Genomic DNA, 16,978 nt, shown 5'->3' on the forward strand with positions numbered 1-16,978 from the left:
TACAGAGCTTGGATCTCTTATATATCAAATGGATGGAATGGCCTTTATTTTCATTAACTCAGGCTGAATTTCAGAAATGTTTTGAAGAAATACCACTTGTATCTGAAAAGGTACTAATGCGGGAGACTCATTACAAATTTCTATGGCAGAGCCACATCACACCCCTTCGAGCCAAGCAAATGAAAATTACGCAGTCCTCCTGCTGCCCTAAGTGCAAGGAGGAGGACAGTAGTTATCCCCACTGTTTTTGGGATTGCCCGCATATCACTCATTTTTGGAGGCAGATATGCAGAGCATGTATGAGTTTTATACATACAAAGTTGCCGCTTGTCCCCAATCTATGGCTTTTTGGTTTGGATACTCCTCCCTACTTGTCCCTCACCCCGGAAGTTGAACTCTTTATTAAGAAAGCGGGACTAGTGGGGAAACAGGTAATATTGGCACAATGGCTCAATCCTCAACCTCCCAGCTATGATCAATGGTTTCACAAAATGATGTGGCTCTGCTCTATGGAACATGCCATTGCTAAAGAAACTCTGCCACAGAAATTTGTTAAAGCATCAAGCGTATGGGCAGCTTTCACGTCTTATCTCGCTCCACATGTCGGACCCTACCGAGACCCATGGAGCCTGGACCGGAGCCCTGGCCAAGATAATTATGCATCAAAGGACACAGAGACTGATCAACAGGATTCATAGAATAACACACCGGAGGGGAGGCGCGCAGCTTGCTCTTAATACTGCATACCTGGACATCTCAAATAAGGATTGCATGAGCGGGGAGGGATGGGGGGAGGGGGTGTTTACAATAGTGAATGTTACCTGAAGTTGTACTGTTAATTGGTTGAAATATGAATAAATACAGTTTCAAAAAATAAATAAATAAATAAATAAAAAGGCAATGGCAGGTTCCATAACCGCTTTGGGATTCATGCCCCCCCCGAGTCATCCACCATCTAAGAGAGGAGTAGCCACTAACGAGCTACCAGGGCACAACAAGAAGCAATCTGTAAGGTCATTGCTACTGTGTCAAAGGCCTGTTTAAGGATGGACTCCATCTGTCTATCGTGCGCATCCTTTAAGGCCATTCCTCCCTCCACTGTTTGCCTAGAGACAGCACAGACCAGCACATCCAATTTAGGGAAACGCAAATGCTCTCTCGCTGCCATGTACAGTGGGTATAGAGCTTCTAACGCTCGTCCCCCTTTAAAACTTGCTTCTGGGGCATCCCATTCCAAGTCAATCAACTCCTGGATGGCTTCCAGTACTGCAAAGTAGCAAGAGGCTTTCCGTAGGGAAATCAGAATGGGGTTCTTTGGTTCTGACGTAGAGTCTACCTCAGGGACTCCCAGCACCTTCAGGGTCTGGGAAAACCAGGGCTGGCAATTTGTCTCTATGGAAAAATCATAACATGGTCCGATATGGTTCTAATCCAAAGAGCACAAAAGCAAGTACTGCACTCAACAATTATAGTACAACCAAGACAAGTGCAGAAAATACTCAGAAAATACTCAGAAAAAACTCAAACCCCTCCTCTACTTCCATGACTTCCGCACAGTACTCCAATCACTAATTTTTTCAAAAATCGATTACTGTAACGCACTCTTACTTGGACTCCCTGCCACCCACCTCAGACCTCTCCAACTCCTTCAAAACGCTACTGCACGCATCCTCTCTAATGTCAAGAAGAAAGACCACATTACCCCCACCCTCATCAATCTCCATTGGCTGCCCATTCATTCACGCATCCTATACAAGACCCTTACCCTCATCCACAAAAGTATTACTAATGAACACTACAACTGGTTAAGCCCACCCTTCCTCCCTCGTACCTCCACAAGACCTACCCGCTCCTCCCTTCGTGGAACTCTTATCCCCCCATCTATAAAATCCACAAGACTCATCTCCACCACCAATAGGGCCCTTTCCCTCGCAGGCCCTTCCCTGTGGAACTCCATGCCACTTGACCTTCGCACCGAAACCTCCACACCCACCTTTAAAAAGAAACTCAAAACCTGGCTCTTCCTCCAAGCATACCCCCAATCACCTTCACCACCTATAAACACCTTAACCCAACCTCCATCTAGTACTAGTACTAACACCCCCACCACAGGACCTACACCCATCCCCTCAAGACAACCACAAACCCCTCACTTATCATGCACACAATAATTTATCTCTTATTAGCACCGTACATATCTTCTTACCCCTTTCACTGTTGCCCATGCGCATATTCAAATATTGCACACAACCTATGTACATACCACTTGTTCATTGTTTCCCTGTACATATTTTCTCCTCACGTTTCCGTCTTCACCCCCCCCCCGCCCCCTCCTTTGTCTCGACCACCCCCTCCCCTCCCTCCCCTATTTATTTAGTTATTGATCTGTTACTATGTTCTAGGTTACACAATGTTCCTTGTAAAGGCTTTGCCTATATATATCCTTGTTTTAAGTTATCTGTAAACCGGCACGATGTGCAAACGGTTGCCGGTATATAAAATTAAATAAATAAAAATAAATAAATAGTCCATACGATCCCTGTAAAATATTAACATCGATTACTACGGTTGTTGTTAAAATTGTTGTCCCTCCCGACGCAGCCTTGGCGAAACACGGGGTCTGTGTCGGGGAACCCTTTGAAAAGGAAAATTGGTTCTTACCTGCTAATCTTCATTCCTGTAGTACCAAGGATTAGTCCAGACTGCTGGGTTATGCCTCCCTTCCAGCAGATGGAGTCAGAGAAAAGCTGAAAAGCACCCCATAGGTAACCCGGTGTACCACCTGCGATCCCTCAGTATAATGAATATCAAAGCAGAATGAAGTAAAATTTAACAACCAATGACTAGATCAAGCCAAAGATTAACCTTATAAAAAACTATAACTTGTGACAAAAAACAATGTCGTGTAGGTGTGCAATCTTCGAAAAATCTGCAAAGAGAAAAGGAACAAATAGCCGAGCGGACTCTCCTGCATATGGGCAGACGCCTGGACCAATTTTCCTTTCCCTGTACGTACCAGGATCAGTCCAGACTGCTAGGATGTACCCAAGCTGCCCTAAAAGGGGTGGGACCCTGAGAGTCCTGCTCGAAGCACACTGCTGCCAAAAGAATCCACCTTCGGATCCTGGATATCCAAACGGTAATGCTTAGCAAACATGTGCAAAGATTTCCAAGTAGCCGCCCTGCAAATCTCTTGGGGCGACACACATTGACTTTCTGCCCAGGACGCTGCTTGTGACCTAAGAGAATGCGCCTTTAGACCATTCCGGCACAGGTCGCCCGTGACATATGTAAGTTGAAGCAATAGCGTCTTTCAACCAGCGGGCAATAGTAGTTTTAGAAGCCTTAGTCCCTTTCTTACGACTGCTCCACAAGACAAAAAGATGATCAGACAATCGAAAAGGATTAGTTATCTCCAAGTACCGCAAGAGGACTCTGTGGACATCCAATCTCCTCAGATCCTAAGCTTGAGGGGAATTCATATCCTCATCTGAGAATGCTGGTAACTCAACTGACTGGTTGACATGAAAGGCCAATACTACTTTTGGCAGGAAGGAAGGTACTGTCCAAAGTGGAACCCCAGAGTCAGAGATGCACAGAAAAGGCTCTCTACAGGACAACGCTTGAAGCTCCGAAACCAGTCTAGCCGATCAGAAAGCCACGAGAAAAAACGTCTTAAGCATTAAATCCTTCAGCTTAGCCCTCTTTCAAGGCTCAAAAGGAGAAGCGCAGAGACCATGGAGAACCAAATTTAAAATCCATGACGGACAGATTGCGCATTCCGGCGGCTTTAAGTGTTTGGCCCCTTTCAAGAATCGTGCCACATCCGGGTGAGTAGCAATAGGAACACCATCAACCTTACCCCGAAAACAACCCAAAGCCGCTACCTGAACTCAGAGCGAGCTGGACGCCAAACCTTTCTTTAAACCATCCTGCAAGAAGGCAAGAATGTGGACAATAGTGGCCTGCCGCGGGGACACACCAAACCTACTGCACCAAGAATCAAAGACCTTCCACACCCGAACGTAGGTAAGAGACGTAGAAGCTTTGAGCGTGGAGCAGAGTGGAAATAACCGCCTCCGGGTAGCCCTTCTTTCTTAACTGTCTCCTCTCATAAGCCAAGCCGCTAGACAGAAGCGATCGGCCTGATGGAAATATACTGGACCCTGCCCGAGGCGCAAGGGGCCGTCCACCGCCAAGTTGATCAGGTCTGCGAACCATGGTTGTCGCTGCCACTCCGGAGCCACCAGAACAACCGGTCCTTGGTGAGATTCTATTCGCCGTAGAACTTTTCCCACCAGCGGCCATTGGGGGGGGGGGGGGGGGGGGGAAGACACGTAGAGAAGAATTTCAGGAGGCCATGGAAGGACCAGGGCATCCACCCCTTCCGACCCGTGTTCCCTTCTGCGACTGAAGAAGCAAGCTGCCTTCGCATTCAATCGAGTCGCCATCAAATCCAGCCGGGGAACTCCCCCACCGGTGGATCACAAGGACCATCGCATCCGCGGACAGTTCCCATTCGCCGGGATCTAAGCGCTGTCGGCTGAGAAAATCCGCTTGGACGTTATCCACCCCGGCTATATGAGACGCCACCAGACGGGCCAGATTGCGCTCTGACCATATCATCAATCTGTCTGCCTCGGAGGCGACCGGTTGACTCTTTGTACCTCCTTGTCGATTTATGTAAGCCACGGTGGTCACATTGTCGGATAGAATCCGTACAGCCCTGTGCCTGACCAGGGGAAGAAAATGGCGTACAGCTAGGCGAACTGCCCTGGTTTCCAATCGATTGATGGACCATTTGGCTTCCTGAGTTGTCCACTGACCTTGTGCCGATCGGGATTGACAAACTGCTCCCCACCCGGAGAGGCTGGCTTCCGTCGTCACGACTGTCCACTGAGGATTCTCCAAGTCCATGCCCTGAAGCAAGTGATCCGGAATCAACCACCAATCGAGACTGGTCCTGGCTGGTTCCAGCAGGGGTAAGGGCAAGTAGAACTCCTCTGATTTGGGATCCCAACGGGATAGCAATACTCTCTGTAAAGGCCCAAGGAACCAGCTCCAGAGTAGACGCCATAGAACCAAGAACTTGTAAATAGGCCCACACTATGGGCAAAGGCAGGGCCAACAGACGCCGGACCTGGGACATCAACTTCTCCATCCTGAGGCTGGGTAGGAAAACCTTGCCCAGCGATGTGTTGAAACGGGCTCCCATAAATTGCAACTCCTGAGACGGCACAAGTTGGCTCTTGTCGTAATTGATGACCCAGCCTAGGGATTGTAAGCATTGTACAACCGACTGGACTGCCAGTCTGCAAAGTGTCTCCGACTTCACTCGGATGAGCCAGTCGTCCAGGTATGGATGAACTAAAATCCCTTCCCTCCGAAGGCATGCCGCCACAACCACCATCACCTTGGTGAAAATTCGCGGAGCCGTTGCTAGTCCGAAGGGAAGGGCGCGAAACTGATGTTCTCCTAAGACCTGGAACTGCAGAAACCTCTGATGGTGGGCACGGATTCCTATGTACAGATAAGCTTCCGTCAGATCCAAAGAAGCCAAATATTCGTCTTTCGGGACGGCTGCAATCATGGATCTCAAAGTCTCCATCCGAAACAGAGGTATTCGCAACGCTTTGTTGACTTTCTTTAAGTCCAAAATCGGCCGGAAGGAGCCCTCCTTTTTGGGGACCATGAAGTAAATGGAGTAACGACCGGTCCAACGCTTGGCCTGTGGCACCGAAACAATCGCCCCCAGGGCCAGTAATCGAGACAGAGTTTGAAGAACTACCTGCCTTTTTTGCTGAGACCCGCAAGGGGACACCAAGAAGAGATCCCGAAGAGGGCAAGCAAATTCCAAAGCGTAACTGTGATTTATAATATCGAGGACCCACTGATCCGAAGTGATCTTGACACACTCCTCGCAAAACAGGGAGAGGCGTCCCCCGATCTCCGGAACGGAGGAATGGATCGGCGCAACTTCATTGAGAAGACTTGTTGGAGGCGAAACTATGAGATGTGCTGTCGCGCTGGGGCTGCCTACCACGAAAGGAATGAGCCCAGGACTGATACCTGGCCGATGTCTGTCAAGGAGCAACAGAGGATCCCCTGCTTGTTCGTAAATGGCGCTGACTCCTAAAACGACCTCTGAACGCACCAAAGGGACGAGACGGTCTGGGCTTGTCCTCAGGCAGCTGGTAGACTTTGTTTTCTCCCAAGTTCTTAACCAGCTGTTCCAGCTCGTCCCCAAATAATAGTTTCCCTTTGAAAGGAAAGGATCCCAGCTGGGATTTGGAAGAAACGTCAGCCGTCCAATGACGGAGCCACAGAAGCCGTCTTGCAGAAACTGCTGAGGACATAGTCCGAGCCGAGGTACGAAAAAGATCGTAAAAAGCATCAGCCATATAGGCAACCGCCGATTCCATGCGGTTTGCTTGTTCAGTCTCCCCCGAAGGAAGGTCCTGAGTGGTGAGCAATTGTTGAATCCAGCGGAGGGTAGCTCTCTGCATAAGGCTGCTACAGAAGGCTGCCCTCACCCCAAGCGCTGACACCTCAAATATGCACTTGAGCAAAACCTCCAGCTTCCTATCCTGGAGATCCTTGAGAGCTGCTCCTCCGGTCACCGGAATGGTGGTGCGCTTAGCTATGGCCGTGACAGCCGAGTCCACTTTAGGAACCTTGAGAAGCTCCTCCAAGGACTCATTCGGCAGCGGGGAAAGTTTTTCCATAGCCCTGCTAACCCACAAAGAGGCTTCTGGAGCATCCCATTCTCGGGACATAATATGGAAAAGTTTCGGATGAAAAGGAAAGGTTAGAGGAGGAGACCGTAAGCCGGATAACACCGGATCGCCCAAGGAAGAATCCATCACTGACTCAGGAGCCGGATATCTAGTTCTTGCAGTACATGTGGAATTAGAGAGTCCAGTTCCTCCTTGCGGAATAAGCGGAGTATCTGCATATCATCACCCTCCATCGGAGCGGCACTATCCACGTCATCGCTCAAATCCACTGTGGAGGGGTCTGGGATCATGGGGTCTGAAGGTGTGGCTGAAGCTGGTAGCTCCTCGGTAGGAACTGGACGGGGAAGCCGCAAGCCAACAGGTCCCTGGTCCCCCGCCGGCCTGAAATTCTTTGCAGGAGAAGGGTGTGCATCCCAGTCAGCCTCAGCCTCCATATATGCCTTGTGGAGCAGCAAAACAAACTGGGAGGAAAATGGGTGCTGCCGCTTTAAGGGCCAGCCCCCCCCGGGAGGAGCCGGGTCCGAAGGCAAGGCTGGAGGTGGAGTCAAGGCAGGCTGTGTAAAACATGGCCTTTGTGGGCTCAGAGCAGGCGGGGAAAGCGGAGGAAGATCTCCTCCCTCCGAGTCCTGAAGATCGGGACCTGAAGCAGGTAAGATGGCCACCGTTCCCGTGCCGAGCAGGGCAGGCCTCTGCCTCTGTACGGGCTGACTTGCTCCCGCAGCGCGGGAGCGCAGCAGGGCCGACCTTGGGCGTGAAATCAGCCGCTGCGAGGGCCCCTCGCCCCCGGGAATACATCGGGAGCAGAGGCCCTCGCGGGAGAGCCGCAACGCCAGCTCTCACCACATGCCTCACAACGGAACCCATGGAGCATGGCAAACGTGCGAAAAAACAAGAGCAGGAGAGTGAATAATTCCACCCCATCCGGAGGCCCGGGAGAATAGCGGCAGGTAGGGCTGACGAAACTAGGTAAAACTACCTTGTGAGGGAGAAAACTCTCTCGTAAGATTTCTTCTTTTTTTTTTTTTTGTGTCAGTCAGCCAGCAAGCAGGGGAATCAGCTTCCCTGCAAATACAGCACCCACCAGAGGAATGAAAAGCGTCTCTGGGTCTGTCGAAGAGGGGGGAGAGGGACCGGCCCACCGGTAAATCTCCCCCCCTAGTCACCGGGCAAGGGCAAATTTCTCCGGGTACAGAGGCCGTAGGCACTGCCTAGCCTTGCCTGCCTGGATTCAAAACGATGACAAAAGTATTTTTTTTTGTTTTTAATTTAAGTTACAGTAAGTTGATCTAGCAAGAGGGTAGACACTAATTGTGCCTAATAACTATTCAAGAATCACTAAATACTAATAAGGATCAGGACCGCAGGTTATGCCATCCTCTCATCTGCTGGAGCCAGAGAATACTGGGGGATCGCAGGTGGCACACCAGGTTATCTGGGGGGTGCTTTTCAGCTTTTCTCCGACTCCATCTGCTGGAAGGGAGGCATAACCCAGCAGTCTGGACTGATCCTGGTACGTACAGGGAAGAACGATTTGCTGAAACAGTGGCGTTGCCGTTATCGAATTAATAAAATTTTCAAATATCATATGGACTATGAAATATTTACTGCACTTGTCTTGGTTGTCCGATATGGTTCTAAACCAGGGGGAATTTTCCCATCTTCCAAGAAATCTGTATCCTCTTCTTTGTCCATGCCATTTGGGTCCCTGCCAGAATACCCTTGGTGAGACGAGGCATTCCTCGAAGTCTGCCAATAGGACTGGGAGAGGGAGGACTTGCCGGTTGAGGTTCTGTCCAGACAGGGGCAAATGAGGTAGCAGACTACGCCTGCACGAAGGCTTGAATGCCCTGAAAAAATTCCATCCAAGAGAAGGCTGTCGGGTCCAATGCCTAGTCCAGGAGGTACTGGGGTAGGTGCTGCTGAATTTCCCTCTCCCATGGATGAACTGGTCCCAGGGGTACTCAGATCCTGGGTATTTCCAGTTAAGGATGTGACTAACCCATCTTCTGAATGGGAGGAGCCAGGCTTAGCAAAGTCCGGAGAGGCCAACTCTCCTTGGGTTTCCTCACAGTGCTGACATAAGTTGGAATCCAGGTCAAACTGTGAAGCCCTAATATGACAAGCAGTGCAGAGAGGTAAGGCGCTTATGTTTCTTGGCTGCTGGAGCCATTGGCAGCAGTAACTATGTGTTCTGTCGACTCGTTCTTAAAGTTTCATGCGCACAGATTTTGGGCACCTATGTAGTACACGGCGAGGCACATGCACAGCCCATGCACCCGACTTTACCTGTATTCTGTGCTTAGAAGGTTGTGCGTGTATGTCTGCGCGTGACATTATGTGTGGAGCGTGTGTGCAGAGCCAACACACTGCGCGTACCAATGTTCTATGGAGGGCAATACGACAAGCACAAAGATGTGCGCAAGATAGTGCCGCTGCGGCCTACCACGCGGTCGGTATGCCAAGCAAGCCTAAAGCAGGGCCTAGCCCACCAGGGGGCCTCTCAGCCCGCTCGGAAGCCCACTTCCCCTTACCCCAACGGGATCGGGAATGACGTCGGTACCACACCGAGCAAGGAGACCGGAGGAAGTCTTACCAAAACCCCTCCAAATGTCTCTGAAACGGGAGGTAAATCTCTCTCTCTCTCTTTTTTTTTTTTTTTTAAACTTACCTGGGCTCAGCGCTTACCGGTTGAGTTCAGTGACGGTCTCTGGTTGCAGGGGGAGAGGGCTTTGGCAGTCACCACTGTGCTCAACTTTCTGCACCCGCTGCCTTTCAGCTGCTAGCAAAGTCCATGCTAGGAACCGGCTACCGGACCAAGGCACACCTTTGAGGGATCTCGGAAGTCGCCTCAGGAATTCTCAACTGGGGATGGGCTCTTTAGGCATCACCGCAGGAGAGTGGGGCTAAATTTTTTCTCCAATTTAAATCTAGAATTTCTCCTTCCAAAAAGTACAGCAATCCCCATAGGGAGAGGTATGTCCACCATCTGTTGGAGATGGAGAAATACTGAAGGGCTAAGGTCACTGCAGGGTTTGTATCTAGGATGACGTCAGCTTCATCTACTGGCAGGGGAGCACAACCCATTGGTCCTGAGTCTATCTGGCTACACGCTGGGAAATAAAAGAATTCAAAACATTTCTCAAAATTACAACATTGTAACCAGTAACACTGAAGAGAGTTGTAAAAAGGAAAAAAAAATGGAAAGCTCTAGAATGTGACTGTGAACACAATAGGGAACCACAAAATGACACTCACATGCCACCCCACAATAATAAAAAACACAGCAAACACACACCTACCATGTATGCATTCATTATGGACAATGTGAACGCGCACTGCACTCGCATGCATGAAATGGACATAGCTGCCACACAAGCATGCCCTTCAAACAGACGTGTGAATTCACACTTGCACCCGGACACAGCCAAGTAAGCAAGCAAAACAGCAGAAAACTGTACTCACACCCCTGCTGTAAAGCATGTACCACAGATGCTTCCTTTGTGGGGTACCTTGTTGGGCCCTCCTACAGCTACTGAGGCACCCTGTTGTCCACATGAGGCCTGGGAAGATGCCCCAAAAACCTTCTGCCCTGACCACTCCTCCAAACCAGGAAGATGGTCCTGCACCTCTCCTCTGCCAAGCAGTCATCTGAAAGACAAGAGAAACTAAATTTTCATTTAAATTCAGTTAAATATTAAAAGTAAATATATCTGAACCTCTACATCATAGACTTCCAATGCAATTTTGTAAGACAGCAAAATTTCAACTATAAATCTTCTCTTCTCCCCACACATATTTTACATGGCTGGTGAAATAATAGTAGAAAAAACAAGTACTTACAGGACTCTCAGAAGAATCATCGAGGAACCTCCCTAAGGTCATGATTATGGCCTCAAGAGCATTAGTTGTTGGTAGAAGGGCAGCCTAGGCCCCCAGATGACCAGTCTGGTGGATCCAGTTGCAGTCGTCATCCAGATTAATCAGGCAATGAGGAAAATTATGTGAGAGGTGCAGCGCCAGGGCCCCAGATGCAACAAGGGAAGCATTGCTGCAGAGGAATTTTAAGACCTCTTGTCCATTTCTCAAAACTAATATAGAAAATAGGATAAAGGATTTCAGTGAAGGGCTTGCAGTATGAGAAAGTCAGGAGATGTGATCTGACTCCTTACCCGCTCACCTACCACAGAGGAATTTGTACTTGATATACATATATGTGGCTCAGTGCATGACCTTCTTTTAATGACTATTTTCTCTCTCTCTCTTTTTATTATCTTTTCTCTCCCAACAACTGTTATGCAGTCGGAACATATAAATATTTTGAAAGATATCCAAATGAGGAATTGTGGTGAGTGAAACATGGGCTAGTTTTTCAGCTTCATTTTCTTACATCACAATCAGAGCACACTAGTACATTTCCTCTGCTCAGTTCCAGATGGTGACAACAAGGTGACACCCAGCCATCTTTTGGCTAGCATGGTGCCCAGTGCAGTATAATGCAGGGCACAAAATTTCATTACTGCACCAAGTATATCTCTTACCACCTTTTGTGATCTCCTTCTGAAAACCACCTCCTCACCCTACCCATGTTCTCTCTTCTTCTGCTCTCTTCCCATCTTGCTCACTCACCCCATTTTTACTCTCAGCCTCACCTTAATCTTACCACATCCACTGTTATTTCTTCTCTCCTCCCTTGCTCTCACCACCTACTCTTATCCTTCACTCCCTACCCCCTTGTTCTCATCTCTCTCTCGTAACTACAGGAGAGAGCCAATAGAAAGCACTTCTGAGCTGCTCCTTCCTTGCTTCCCATAATTGATTGGCTCTTCCTGCTGACAAGAATCAATCAGCATTAGGAAATAAGGAAGTAGCTGCAGCTCATGAATGCCCTCCCACAGCTCCCACACAACTAGGGCCCTTCTGCACTGGAGGAAACAGGCAACCATGAAGTGGGAGAGAATGCTCCTGCATCTTCCTGCTGGCCCCACATACTCCCACCAGCCTGTTCAGATATAATCTCTGTGGGGCCTGGTGCAGCCACACTGTTTGCCTCTGCCTAAAGATGGCTCTGGGAAGACAACTGTGCATATGGGGAAGGGAATAATCAGTGTCAGCCTGTCATGAAAATGATAATGATTATGCAGCTCTTAGCAAAAGCCAGCCTAAAAACTTTTTATGAGATATGCAGGGCCTCTCAGCTGTGTTTTTTTAAACACAGGATATGCTTTATTTTATGTGGCACAGCCAATGAATACTTTACTGTTAGAAATGTTTCTAAAGTTCCAAATTTCAGTGAACTGAACCCACAAAATAATTTCATATTCTACAATGTATTATTTTTATATCATGTACAGCACTGCTTACACTGTCGGTGCTATATAAACATTATTATACCTCATATTACAATTATAAAGTTATTATCAATATCCAACTACTTTGTAGGTTTTTATTTAATAATAATCAGCTGCTTCTGTGATTTCTTCAATAGACATTTCACAGTCTGGAAAAAATAATTCTGCTATTTATGAACCCTGAGAAAGGAAGAGCATAGACAATGTTTGAAAACTGGACTGATGATTTCAAAATATTGTCCATGGTGTTATAAGATCCTTTTCCTGAGTGGCAATGCTGAATATGGAACCCAGCATTTTGTACCTATAGTTTTTCTTCACTATATGCATCACTTTGCACTTGTCCACATTAAATTTTATCGTCCATTTAAATACCCAATAACCCACAAGCCCTGCTCAGATTTATGTCAAGAGGAAAGTAACGGTCTTTCCAGGAACACTAGACTTTCTTGTTCCTTCAATCTGCCTTGTCTCCTCACTTCTCTTGACAGGGCAGATTTAAGGAGCAAGAAAGTCATATTTTTTCCTTTGTTCATGGAGCAGAAATCATAAAGGAGCTCCCTGGAAAGACATTTCTTCTTGACATAAATCTGAGCAGGGCTGGGGACCAATAATGTGATGCAAGAAGTGCATTTCGGAGCATAAGAGGGACCTAGCTTTAAAATCCAGGATCAGAATACAATGGGCAGAGATGCACTCAAAAGTTGTTAGATCATGAGACAACTGTAAGGAATTACAAGAAAACCTTCCGAGACTGGGGTATTGGGTATTTAAATGGCAGATAAATGTAATGTGGACAAGTGCAAAGTGATGCATACAGGGAAGAAAAATCCAAACTATAGGTACACAATGCTGGCATCATCATTCAGGAAAAGGATCTTATAATACTATGGACAATACTTTGAAATCCTCAGTCCAGTATGTGGAGGTGGTCAAAAAAAGCAAATTGAATTTTAAATAGTATTAAGAAAGGAATGAAAAATAAAACAGAGAAAACCATAATGCCTCTGCATTGATCCATGGTGTGACCACACTGAGTATTGTGTGCTATTCTAGTCATCTCATCTCAAAAAAGATATAAAGGAACTAGAAAAGGTACAGAGAAGGTCTAAACAAAATGATAAAGGAAATGGAATGACTTCTCTCTAAGGAAAGGCTAAACGGATTAGGGCTCTTTAGCTTGAAGAAGAGATGGTTGAGGCAGAGGTCTATAAAATCTTGAGTGGGGTGGAACAGGTAAACAGGAAATGGTTATTTACCTTTTCCATGAAGCCAATAGGTAGCACATTCAAAACAAATCAGAGAAAGTAATTTTTTCATTCAATTCACAACTGGGGAATTTGTGGCCAGAGGTGAAAGCATGTTAGGATAGCTTTTAAAAGGGTTTAGAAAGTTCCTGGAAGAAAAGCCCATAAAACATTATTAGCCACAAAGATTTGGGAAAGCCACCATTTATGCCTGGTTGTAGGCAAGGACTGGATCTATTCTTTGTGATCCTACTGGGTACTTGTTACCTGGATTGGCACAGGATGCTTGATGGATCTCTGGTCGGACCCAATATGGCATTTCTTATGTGAGTGCACTGCCTTTCTTGTTCCTCAGCCACTCGATTTAACTAGTTGGGAAAGGGTTAGAGGGTCCCAATGTGTCCTTTGTAAACAGAATGCTCAGCTCTCCACTTGTGTTTACTAGTTTATGTACTCTGCCCGCAGACTTACACACATAAATCTCTCCATCCACCATACTGTTCCTTGATTTCTTGGAGACTTATACACACTCCGGCTGGATGGACAGACAGTCATCCCTTAATGCATTCTTTGCCATATATACAAAAGAATGCAAAAAAGCAGGGGTTGTGTGTTGGGGCGGGGAGCTACTGGGTTTCACCAGTGGCAAAGCCTTTGCTTCCAAGATTGTGCATGAGATTGCTCTGCTCATCATAAAAATATGCCTCACCCAAGATTTTGGTCCCCTTCCTTGCCACCTGATCACTCATGGGTCCCCACTCTTCAACTCACAATTTGATACAATTACTTGAAAAAGAATGGACTCCATCCCACACCCACTAATCAAATGGAGGCAGTATAGGAGAAAAGTAAACGTGGACTGGAAAATGGCAGCAGGGGAAGCATGCCCCCTCTCGATGCATCTTGACACCAGATCACAACCTGGTATACTTGCATATATAACAGCACATTTGCCACACCCCAACCTTCACCTTAGGGTGGAATGAGGGCACTAGCACGGAAAAAACAAAGTCCACTGACCTGCTGCAATTGGTTGCCTGGACCTCTACACGCCCATCTCTTCCAACGACACCACGGCCACCTTTCCTTGGTGATGTCATGGTGGTTCCTGGCACTGCCAGCTTTCCTGGAAAAGACCAGTGATTAATTATTACCATCACTGTCAACACCATCAGCATTATTAGTAGCACTATCATTGATACCCCCACTCTCCTTCCCCCAGAATCCTTTATAAACCGCCCCCCATCACAAAATCCCAATCTTTGAAGGTTCTCCTAGAGAAACAAAGAGCTGATTGCAAAGTTTGAACTACTAAAGACCTCCCCCTCATTAGGGAGCAATGCAACCGAAGTTACTTTGGAGTCGGAGGTGTGTGGTGCCCTCTCCCCCTCACTCACCCTTTAAGGCCTTCTGCCAGCAATCATTCCCCCTTTAAGAGAACACACACAACACCACTCACACACACATATACACACAAAAAAAAATCCAACATGGCCGCCGGAGGGGGCCTGGCAAGACGCTAAAGGCGAGCGTGGAAGGACGGGAATTTTAGTCTTGTCTCGAATTCAAGTCTGTTGAGAAGCAATGGGCAACCGTGGCGCTGCGGACTACAAACGTAATGGCAGTCACGCGGAAAAGGTTGGTATTGCCAGATTGGGCTATTTCACGCCCAAATGGGCTACTTTTTTTTCCCGCTGTATGGGTTTGACTAGGTTTGTGTTAGGCGACTGGGCAGCTGAGGGCTAGTAACATTCTTTGTTACTGGCACCTTTTTTTTTTTTCTTTGCTGAATTGCCGCAGGCAGCCCTGCCAGCAGTCGCAGAGTGATGACTCGTCTGTAGCAGCCAATCAGAGGCGGCAGAAACGGCAGAGCCGCGACTGTTGCTGCAGCCTAAAGAACGCAGCAGAGGAAGAGCTAGTCCATCACACAGTGTACAGAAAATAATTTTCTCCTCTTCGCAAGAAATACCTTGAAATCAAACTCAGGCCTGGAAAGGAAGTAGTTTTGAGGATCTACACAGGGGAAATATGGTGTTACTTTTAAATCTGAATAGCACAAGCCCCCACACCCATTATTATGGTGTGTTCTGATTTCTGACTTTTATTTTCCCAAAAATGCGGGTTTAAAAAAATTGAGCATTAAACGTTAGGATTTAGGGATCTATTTTTTTTAAGTCCTAAAGCCCACCCCAAGAAGAGGTGACTTGAGGTAGGAGCTGTGAGATGGAACTAAGCATCCTCTGGTAAAGAGATTATGAGGGATGTTAGACAACGAGAGAATTCTATCAAAGCTCACAATCTTTTTGCCTACAAAAACCTGGGATTTGTTCATGCTGTTGTCCCGTATGTAATCTGTAATTTTACTTTCCTGTTATTATTTTGTAATCTTTTCCCTTTTCTTCTCCTTTTACTTTAATCATTATGTATATTATTTTCTATCGTGCAAAGGCTAGTAAAAAAAAAAAAAAGACCATTTTATCATTTAACGCCTTCATTCTTTCCTGATCACATAAAGGCAGGGTTCCCCAAACCTGTCCTTGGGATCCCACAACCAGTTGCATTTTCAGGATATCCACAATACTGAGTTTCCATGATATGCAAATTTATCTCATGCACATTCATTGTGGATATCCTGAAAACCCAACTGGCTGTGGGGTCCCCAGGACAGGTTTGGGAAACCCTGCTTTAAGGATAAGAGTGAGAAGATAGGTTCCACTTTGGATTGTACATGTAGGCCAATTCCACCTTTAAAACCAATAGCAGGAATGGAGGAGTAGTCTAGTGGTTAGAGCAGCAGGCTACAAGCCAGGGTTCAAATCCTACTGTCTCTGCTTGTGAACTTGGGCAAGTCACTTTACCCTCATTGCCTCAGGTACAAACGGGCCCATTCAATATGGTGCGCTCGGCCTTTAGCCCCAGTTTGGCCGCGTAAGGGGTAATAGCCGCGGTAAGGGGTAATAGCGCGTTGAAAACGCGTGGCCAACCCCCCCAAAACTAATAGCGCCCGCAACATGCAAATGCATTTTGATGGGCCTATTAGTTATTCCCACGCGATATTAAGTTGGAGGCCCCAACATTTAAAAAAATTTAAAATCGGCCCGCGGGTTGGAAGATGGACGCTCAATTTAGCCGGCGTCCGTTTTCCGAACCTGTGGCTGTCGGTGGGTTCGAGAACCAACGCCAGTAAAATTGAGCGTCAGCTGTCAAACCCACTGACAGCCGCCGCTTCTTTTACCGCGGGCCCTCATTTAAATACTCGATCCCGTGCCCAGGAAAGTGGGCGCTCACCTCAGAGCGCCGGCTCTCTCGTGGTTTTTACTGTATCGGCCCAAAAATTTGATTGTAAGTTCTGTGGGGAGAGGGCAATACCTATAGTACCTAAATGTAATCCGAAATCCGCTTTGATGTACACTTTGAAGTGCTGAAAAGTGGAATATAAAAAAATCTCAATAAATAAAGAGTATTGGAGGGTGACAAGTGGACCACATTCAGGTGCATTTCCTTAAAAGAGCTAGAATCCATTATTGGGGGATTAAAATCAGTATGTTCAGTTTTAGATCCCTGTCCATTTAGTGTAGTCAAGACAGTAAAGTCTGTTTCATATGAAGCTATTTTGTGTATGGTAAACAGATCTTTAATGGAAGGG

General features: G+C 47.1%; 1 protein-coding gene across 1 annotated transcript in view; it reads right to left on the bottom strand.

Moving 5' to 3' along the window:
• The window catches only part of FBXL19 (F-box and leucine rich repeat protein 19), a 129,872-nt gene extending 115,062 nt beyond the window's left edge, over nucleotides 1–14,810 (bottom strand). The window contains exons 1-2 of the mRNA XM_029606906.1: nucleotides 14,730–14,810; nucleotides 14,353–14,458 (exon numbers count right to left, since the gene is read on the bottom strand). The gene's annotated coding sequence lies outside the window, so the exon portion shown is untranslated. The remainder of the gene's footprint in view (nucleotides 1–14,352; nucleotides 14,459–14,729) is intronic.
• Between the last annotated feature and the right edge of the window lie 2,168 nt (nucleotides 14,811–16,978).

The sequence above is a fragment of the Rhinatrema bivittatum genome, chromosome 6 (assembly GCF_901001135.1).
Source record: "Rhinatrema bivittatum chromosome 6, aRhiBiv1.1, whole genome shotgun sequence".
Classification (NCBI taxonomy): Eukaryota; Metazoa; Chordata; class Amphibia; order Gymnophiona; family Rhinatrematidae; genus Rhinatrema; species Rhinatrema bivittatum.